We start from the raw sequence: 10,463 nt of genomic DNA on the forward strand, positions 1-10,463 counted from the left end.
CGCGCCAGTGGCAGGCTGAGCATCTCCACTGGGTCTTTAGTAAACATTGCGTGAACATGAAAGACTTCGTGGCAGACAAAACTAATCTGGAAGCAGCTTAAAGGGGGTGACACTGAGGTACCCAGAGGCCATGGGGGGGGGGGGTGCATGGCCCAGGAGGGTATTGATCAGACCCTGGGGCAGAGGCAGTGGGAAAGGGGAAAGTAGATGGAAAGAAAGCAGGGCTGGGTAGCATTGCTAGGGCAGAATCCAGAGGTCTGGCCCAGTTGGAGGTGAGGAGCCATGAAGGGTCCGGTCAGGCTCTGGTTTGGGGCTGGATGACAGATGAACAAGGTTGCCAGCTTCAGATCGCAGGGAAATTAGCAAAAGCAGAATGTTAGGGTTCCAGGAGGGAAGAAGGGACAGAGGGAGGGAGACAGTGAACTTGAGTCGGTACTATTAATCGTGGTGTCAGACCGTGGTGGGGGTTCCAAAGTAAATGTTTCCTCCTTTCTCACAAGTGTTGTATTTTTCCCAAAACGTCTTGCTGTCTCTCCTTCCCAATTTTTGGATTTTGGTAACTTTAAGAGAATAAATAAATAAAAAGGAAACAACTACCTTGATATATCTGCAGTAAGTAAAAAGTTCCTATAATTGCAATTCCTCAAAAACCAAAATCACTTAAAAGATGCTCCAAAGAATATGTTGGGTCTTTTCAAAACAATCTGTTGGGATTTTATTACCTCCCCTGTTTAGAGCAAGAGCAGAGCAGTCTTTTTAGACACCTTTGACAATCCAATGTGCAGTCACTGTCAGCCATGTCAAGTACTATGTCAAGACAGGTAATGGGGTGTAACGGGAATGCCCAAAACCACAAGTCTGGACACTTGGATAGGGATGCCATCTGGACATCCACAGGAGTGGGACTCTCTCCCTGTGGGCTATAAGAACTCAGGGCTCCTACCACCCGAAGTTGGAGCTTGGCTGTGCCATGGGTCACACTCGGAGCCCTGCCCGGCATCCACTCCACCAGACCGTGCTGCCACTAGCCCCCTGGCTTGAGACAATGCCTGCCTCTCCACCTGCGGCCACCGCCAGAGACAGGGACTTCACAGCTCTGGAAGCTTCTATCGTGTAAGCTCCCCCTCTCCGTGTGTATCCTGCCTATGACTCTATTGGCTTATTGGGGAAGTCTCCCCTAATAAACCTGGCAACGTCCATTTATTATTTTTATGTATAATAAAAGGCTTAATGGTCATTCAAATAAATTCATGAACAAAATCCATGGTAATTGTCTTTTTCAAAATAAATTCTCCCCTAAAATTATTTTCTGTTTCACTTGGTATATAAAAATTCAAACCTCAAAATAAGGGCCTCTGGAGGACTTTATATAGATAAATATGATCGGCGAAAGAGTGATGTCTCAAAACAGTTTTCTATGAAATGCTAAAGCAATCATACTGTTTGAGAAGACCACACCCCCAACGGCCATAAGCCTTCCCAGACACGGTCAAGAATTACTGTTAATATCACTTCAAAAGGAAAATAAAAAATACTCTGCTTCATTTAAATGTTTAAATATACATTCTATTTGGTTGAATGATATGACACTGCCATTGTTCTAATCAAATATGGTTGAGCACTCACTCCATGGAAGACAGCCACCCCGTTATGAGGACACTGGAAAAGTCCACTGAGAATGACAACCACGACCAACTGGCCAACCATGTGAGGGAACCATGTTGAGAGTAGACCCTCCAGCTCCATTAGGCCTTTAGATGACTGCAGCACTGACCAACATCTTGACTATAGTCTCATGAGCAAACTTGAACTAGAACCCCCCCCCAAGCCACTCCCAGATTCCTGACCACAGAAATTATAATAAAAAACAGAGGCCTTGAAAATTTGCCCAAGGTCACACTGTTCATCATGGATGGAGAAGAAATTAAAGTTTTCATATGTCTGACTCTGGAGCCTGACCTCATTTGCTTTAAAAAGGGAGGTTATTTGGTAGTCACAAAATAGTAATGGATATGTAGAGTATAGCACAGGGAACATAGTCAACTAGAGGCAGAGGGGGGGAGGGTGTCCCTCAGCCCAGCCTGCACCCTCTCCAATCTGGGATCCCTTTCACAATCCAGGACTGCTGGCTCCCAACTGCTCGCCTGCCTGCCTGCCTGATTGCGCCTAACCGATTCTGCCTGCCAACCTGATCACCCCCTAACCACTCCCCTGCCAGCCCGATTGACGCCTAACTGCTCCCCTGCCGGCCTGATACCCCCCAACTGCCCTCCCTTGCCAGCCCAATCACCCCCAACTGCCCTCCCCTGCCAGCCCGCTCACCCCCAACTGCCCTCCCCTGCCAGCCTGATCGCCCCCAACTGCCCTCCCCTGCCAGCCTGGTCACCCCTAACTGCCCTCCCCTGCCAGCCTGATCGCCCACAACTGCCCTCCCCTGCCAGCCATCTTGTGGCAGCCATCTTGTGACCACATGGGGGCAGCCATCTTGATTGAGGTGTGACAGTCAATTTGCATATTACCCCTTTATTATATAGGATAATATTATAATGACTTATGTATGGGGACAGGTGGGTACTTAAAATAACAGGGATGATGGGGGGATGGGGGAGACCACTTTGTAAAGTATATGATTGTCTAACCATCTTGCTGTATACTTGAAACTAATACAAAATAATATTGAATGTAAACTGTAATGGAAAAATAAAATATAAAAATAAATAGGTGGATAATTACAGAAGTGAAAAATTCATACGTTTGTTGGTTGGTTGTTTTTTTTAAAGGGAGATCAAAAGACTCATTTTCCTCAAGACAGAAACAGATAAAAGCGACATGTCAGAGTTCCCTGAGTCATGGGAGGGATAAATCTATACTAAAGTAACTGGAAGAAACTATAAATAAGGAATAAAAATATGATGCTGCCATCATTCGCTTGGCTTTATATACATTAATCATTTACCTTACTGCATCTTATACAATGGAACATTGTTGAATTAATTGTATTAGGTGCCAGTTAAGTAAAATGTACTGAATTTTTCAATGTAGGTGTAATGAACTTTTGTAAAGCCAAAAATTATTTTGTGCAGATTTTCAAACTTAAAATGAAAAAGTCAATGAAGTTTCTTGCAAAGTAAGTTATTGTACAGCATTGGCTGAAGAAGTGAACATTGCAGGTAAGTGACCAATAAAACCTGATAGATTTTATTCTGCAGAATGCCTTCTAGATAAAAAGAAATCCTAGCTAAAGAAATCCTAGCACTACCACTTCCCAATGATATGGTAAGTCATCCATTTGAATATTTAACTAAAAACATGAAAATTGATCTTGTCTGCAAAACTTCATTTTTACCTTAGAAATGCACAGATCTGCAGACTGTCAGGACTTGCTATTTTGGCTGTATTTATCAGGTATCAGCACCAGCTAATCAATGAAGTTCTTTTATATGAATGCCTGACAACAAACATAAGAGGTGCTGAAACATTCAAAGTATACAATAATTTTTATAAATATCACCATTTATCCAGAAACAACTGTGTTAACATTTGCACTAATGGTACAAAAGCAATAGGTAAAACCACTGGTGCCTTACAACAAATCAAGGCAGTGGCAACAAAATAAGTGGAAGCATATACTGCATCCATGGATAGGAAGAACTAACAGCATTAAAATGTCCATATTATCTAAAGCAATCTATAGATTCAACACAATTCCTATCAAGATATCAATAGTGTATTTCACAGAACTAGAACAAATATTTCAAAAATTTTTATGAAACAACAGAAAAAACAAATAGCCATAGCAATCTTGAAAAAGAAGAATAAAGTTGGAAGCTGATACCTCCAACTACCTAATATCAAACTATACTACAAGGCCATAGTAATCAAAACAGCATGGTATTGGCATTAAATCAGACATAACGATCAATGGAACAGAATAGAGAGCCCAGAAATAAACCCATGCCTTTACGGCCAATTAGCATTTGACAAAGGAGGCAAGAGCATACAATGGGATAGACAGTATCCTATCTAATAAAAGAGCAATATGCAAATTGACTGTACCTCTGCTACACCCACAAGCCATACCCACCAGCCAATCAGGAGTGAGTATGCAAATTAACCCAACCAAGATGGCTGTGACCACAGAGCAAGCAGGAGGCTTGGATTTCCCCAGTAATGGAGGAAGCCAAGCTTTCAGCACACCCTGGACAGCCTAGGCCTCCACTTAAGGCTACAAAGTTTCAATTATAGAAGATAAATAAATCCCAACAAAAATGGCTGCGGCCAAAGAGCAAGCAGGAGGCTTGGCTCCGCTCAAGGCTACAAAGTTTTAATTATAGAAGATAAATAAATCCCAGATACCAGGGCCTCAGCTTGGGTCACTAGGGGGCATGGCCAGCCTGCAAACCACCACGGGCCCCTCGCCCAGGCCGCCCCACACCCCAAGGGAACCCTCACCCTGATCCAGGACACTCTTCACAGCAAACCAGCTGGCCCCCACCCATGCACCAGGCCTCTATCTTACCTAATAAAAGAGTAATATGCAAATTGACCATCACTCCAACACACAAGATTGCTGCCCCCATGTGGTCAAAGATGGCTGCCCCCATGTGGACACAAGATGGCTGCCACAAGATGGCCAGCAGGGGAGGGCAGTTGGGAAGGACCAGGCCTGCAAGGGAGGGCAGTCGGGGGGGACCAGGCCTGCAGGGGAGGGCAGTTAGGGCTGACCAGGCCTGCAGGGGAGGGCAGTTAGGGGTGACCAAGCCTGCAGGGGAGGGCAGTTAGGGCTGACTAAGCCTGCAGGGGAGGGCAGTTAGGGGCAAACAGGCTAGCAGGGGAGCAGTTAGGCATCAATCAGGCTGGCAGGGGAGTGGTTAGGGGGTGATCAGGCTGGCAGGCAGAAGTGGTTAGGGGCAATCAGGCAGGCAAGCAGGCGAGCAGTTGGGAGCCAGCAGTCCTGGATTGTGAGAGGGATGTCCGACTGCCCGTTTAGGCCCGATCCAGGTAGGATCGGGCCTAAACGGGCAGTCGGACATCCCTGGAGGGGTCCCAGATTGGAGAGGGTGCAGGCTGGGCTGAGGGACACACACCCCCGTGCACGAATTTCGTGCACTGGGACTCTAGTATTTAATAAATGGTGTTGGTAAATTTGGACAGATATGGGCAAAAAAAATAAAACTAAACCACCTTCTAAAACCACACACAAAAACTCAAAATGGCTTAAAGACTTAAATGTAAGACTTGAATCCATAAATATCCTAAAAGAAAACATAGGCAGTAAAATCTCAAACATTTCTCATAGTGATATTTTTTTCTGATATGTCTCCTCAGACAAGGGAAAGAAAAGAAAAAATAAACAAATGGGACTACATCAAACAAAAAAGTTTTTGCAGAGCAAAGGAAACCATCAACAAAATAAAAAGGCAACCCACTGAGTGGGAAAATATACTGGTATTCACCAATGATACATCTGATAAGGGGTTAATATTCAAAATTTATAAAAAACTTATGGAGCCCTGGCCAGTTTGGCTCAGTGGATAAAGCGTCAGCCTGCGGACTCAAGGGTCCCAGGTTCGATTCCGGTCAGGGGCATGTACCTTGGTTGCGGGCACATACCCAGTGGGGGGTGTGCAGGAGGCAGCTGATTGATGCTTCTCTCTCATCAATGTTTCTAACTCTACCCCTCTCCCTTCCTCTCTGTAAAAAATCAATAAAATTTTTTTTAAAAAAAACTTATGGAACACAACACATACACACGCCAACTTAAAAATGGGCACTTCTCCAAAGAAGACATACCGATGGCCAATAGATATATTAAAAGATGCTCAATGTCACTAATCAACAGAGAAATGCAAATTAAAACCTCACACCTGTCAGAATGGGTATATCAAGAAATTATCAAGTAACAAGTGCTGGTGAGGATGTAGAGAAAAGGTAAGACTCGTGCACTGCTGGTGGGAATGCAGACTGATGCAGCCACTATGGAAAACAGTATGGAGTTTCCTCAAAAAATTAAAAATGGAACTGCCTTCTGACTTAGCAATTCCACTTCTGGGAATATATCTGAAAAAACCTGAAACACTAATATGAAAGAATATCTACACCCCTATGTTCATTGCAGTGTTATTTACAATACCCAAGATTTGGAGGCAGCCCAAGTGCCCATCATTAGATGAGTGGATAAAAAAAGGTGTGGTACATTTACACAATTGAATATTACTCAGCTGTACAAAGAAAAAGAAAAAAAGAAGAAGTAAATCTTATCTTTTGAGCAGAATGGATGGACCTGGAGAGTTATGTTAAGTGAAATAAGCCAGTCAGAGAAAAGCAAGTACCATATGATTTCACTTATATGTGGAATCTAATGAATAAAATAAACAAATATACAAAATAGAATCAGACTCATAGATACAGAGAACAGACTGATGGTTGCCATAAGGGAAGGAGGTTAGGGGGACTTGCTGAAAAAGGTGAAGTGATTAAGTAAAAGCCAAACAAACAAAAACAACTTATAGACACAGAAAACAGCATGGTGATTACCAGAGGTAAAAGGGGGTGGGGACAGGTAGAAGAGGTTAAAGGGGTAATAAATGGTAACAGAAGGAGATTTTTTACTTTGGGTAGTGAACACACAATACAATATACAGATGATATACTATAGAATTATATTCTTGAACCTATATAATTTTATTAACTAATGCCATCCCAATAAATTCAATGAAAATAAAATAAAAAAAGAAGCCCTGGCTGGTGTGGCTCAGTTGGTTGGAGCACTGTGTCCCATACACCAAAAGGTGGTACGTTCAATTCCCAGTCAGGAAACATATCTGGGTGGTGGGTTTGAGGAAATTTCTCAAAGCAGGTAAGTAGACCTGGCTAGTAGCCTAATCATCATACTGATGAATGAGCAAAGGGTTTCCACATGTTGGAATATTTTCCTCAGTGTGGACAGAATAAACTTGAAACACTTCTAAGTACGGTATGTGCAGTATGTACAACCTCACAGATTATGGACTGATTGTGTCGAGGCAAAGATAATGCTGGAGCGTCCCTAGAGAAACCTCTCTGGAGCTTTCTCTTGCTGAAAGTATCTATAAAGAGGTGCCATGTGCCCTAGCCAGTTTGGCTCACTGGATAGAGCGTTGGCCTGCAGACCCAAGGGTCCTGGGTTCGATTCTGGGTCAAGGGCATGTACCTAGGTTGCAGGCTCCTCCCTGGCCTGGGTCCTGGGCCTTGTGCAGGAGGCAACAAATTGATGTGTTTCTCGCACATTGATATTTCTCTCTGTCTTTCCCTCTCTCTTCCACTCTCTCTAAAAATCAAGGGTAAAATATCCTCGGGTGAGGATTAAACAGAAAAAAAGGAGGTGCCATGTACCACTATGTCCAATAATATTTTCTGAACCCTGATGCTGTGCCGGGGGAGGCGTCCACTAGGTAAAGTACTCCCATCACTTTCCAGTAGGCGCACAAGGCCTGCTGCTGATGGGTGGGCAGAAGAGGTTCAGTGTACAAGGCCGGCTCACACAGCTAAACATCCCAAATCATATGATATGACGGAGTAATAATGTCCGATGTTGGTCTGAAGGGCTGCCCTGCTCTCTAACAAAACATCCACGTGAAAGTAGTGCACTTCCCTAAAATTCACCCTGAAATCGTTCTGAGCTCGCCGAGGTGCTTCCTGGCTCCTGTGCAATGACGAACTTCATCCGCAGAAGACACAGAGAGTAATGTGAACGATGTGGGTGAGCTTCCTCCAAAAGGGCAGAGCGTGACAAGTCCCGTGGCTGCTTCTGCTTCCTCTGCCTTGTTGACCATGCAGAGGTTCCATTTCCACAAAAGTGAATGAAACCGGCATCATAAACCCTGACTGTGGGGCTAGCATCAGCTCTTGCCCCCTTGAAAGGATACTAAAATCTGAACTGCTTGAAACAGAATGGCGAAGAAAGAAAAGTATCTTCCCCCGACTCCCCTTTCCCTCCCTTTCCTCCACTCCATTCTCTTTTTTGTCACCTTCCCGCACAAATCTGCAGATTCCAGACAGTTAAACACAGTCCAAAATTATTCTTCCCTACATATCCTTCGACAAAAATCTCGCATCCTCTGGGAAGTCAGCTCAGCTTTCAGGAAGAAAACTCTGATAAGCTGATTCACATTGTAATGTAAATAAATAACTTCATTACCTTTCGTGGGTATATTTACTTTTAAGGAGAATAAATTTTTGAAGGCAATAATTCAAGCTCAAAGGACGGGATGTTTCATTGTTGAATTTGGGGATGTGAAGTAATTAAGCAAAGAAGATTTTTGACAGAAAGACCCTTCACTCCTCCTTTGGGTTAGACATTGGTACATGCATCATTTAGGTCAGTGATGGGCAACCTTTTGAACTTGGTGTGTCAAACTTCGCCAAAAAACTGAGCATAACTCGGGTAGTGTGTCACTTTGAGGAAAAAACATTATTTCGCAAATGTTTCATCCTCAGGAGCAGCAAATGTTTCATCCTCGGCATGCGGCCGCCTTAGCGGCCGCGTGTCATCAGAAATGGCTACACGTGTCAGTGCTGACACGCGTGTCATTGGTTCGCCATCACTGATTTAGGTATTGATTTAAACGTGCTTTTTTTTTTTTTTTCCTAAAAGAAAAAGTTAAGTTTGAAAGGTGGGTTAATTTGAGCAAAACACATTTTTAGCCGAAACCGGTTTGGCTCAGTGGACAGAGCGTCGGCCTGCGGACTCAAGGGTCCCAGGTTCGATTCCAGTCAAGGGCATGTACCTTGGTTGCGGGCACATCCCCAGTAGGGGATGTGCAGGAGGCAGCTGATCGATGTTTCTCTCTCATTGATGTTTCTAACTCTCTATCCCTCTCCCTTCCTCTCTGTAAAAAATCAATAAAATATATTTTTTAAAAAAACAACACATTTTTAACATGGAAATTTATACTTATAAATGCTCAGTATATAGTTGCTTAGTAAACATGATGATTGGACTGACTCATTTACTGACTTATCTTTTTTAAAACTTCCAGATTCATAATCTCCTTTCCTCTTCCCCTTTAAACACAGATAACGTATTTTGTCAAATTAGATTAGGGACAAGAATATAATTTCATGCCTTACATGAAGCCATGAATGCCTTACATGCTGCATTTTATCAAGAAGAATTTTGCTTCTAAAACTTTTAATTCAGACTTATAAACTTGAGGTTTGGGGGCTTTGGGTTTTTTTGGGGGAAGGGAAGGTAATTTTTCACATATTTTATGGGGATTTATTTTGAATGTCTATAAACAAGGACAGTAGCAGGTGCCAGAGAGAAAGAGCTGAGGAGAAATGACCTCAAATCGTGTGTAGAACAGACACCCAAAATAATAAAATATGATAGACCCACAATATAATGATATTTGATATACTGATAAGCTTAATAATAACTACTACTATCCACCATGTACTGAATACTATGTCAGGTACTTTATGTATACTTTATTTCTAATGTAATTGATGCCTGAAAGAATTGTCAAAGATTAAGGTGAAATACACAATTATGAAATACTAGAGGCCCGGTGCACAAAATTCGTGCACGGTGGGGGGGGGGGGGGGCGTTGCCTCAGCCCAGCCTGCATCCTCTCCAATCTGGGATCCCTCTCACAATCCAGGACTGCTGGCTCCCAACTGCTCGCCTGCCTGCCTGCCTGATTGCCCCTAACTGCTTCTGCCTGCCAGCCTGATCACCCCCTAACAACTCCCCTGCCAGCCTGATTGATGCCTAACTGCTCCCCTGCCAGCCTGTTTGCCCCTCACTGCCTTCCCCTGCAGGCCTGGGTCCCCCCCAACTGCCCTTCCCTACAGGCCCGGTCACCCCCAATTGCCCTCCCTTGCAGGCCTGGTCCCTCCCAAATGCCCTCCCCTGCTGGCCTGATCATCCACAACTGCCCTCCCTTGCAGGCCTGGTCCCTCCCAACTTCCTTCCCCTGCTGGGCATCTTGTGGTGGCCATCTTGTGTCCACATGGGAGCAGGATCTTTGACCACATGGGGGCAGCTATATTGTGTGTTGGAGTGATGGTCAATCTGCATATTACTCTTTTATTAGATAGGATTGCCAACTACAACCAACATTAGCAGACAAAATACAACAAACGTATATCTATAAAAAGAATTCTGTAATTGAATGGATAATTTAACATTGGAAATAATGGGGAACTGAACTCTCATTTACTACAAGACTGTAAATTTCATACATTAATGACAATTACTGGTTGAAACAATCACCTCACCTCCCTCAAAATTGTTTTTGCTTATATTTGCTGAATACTTTAGGCCAGGAGTTGGCTTGCATACCAAATTTGGCCTACTGCATAACCTGTCACCTAAGACAGGTTTTCACGTTTTTAAGTAGTTATATTTTTAAACTAATGGCCTGGTGCACGAAATTCATGCACGGGGGGGGGGGGGGGGGGGGGGGAGTGTCCCTCAG

The sequence above is a fragment of the Cnephaeus nilssonii genome (assembly GCF_951640355.1).
Source record: "Cnephaeus nilssonii genome assembly, chromosome: 3".
Taxonomy (NCBI): Eukaryota; Metazoa; Chordata; class Mammalia; order Chiroptera; family Vespertilionidae; genus Cnephaeus; species Cnephaeus nilssonii.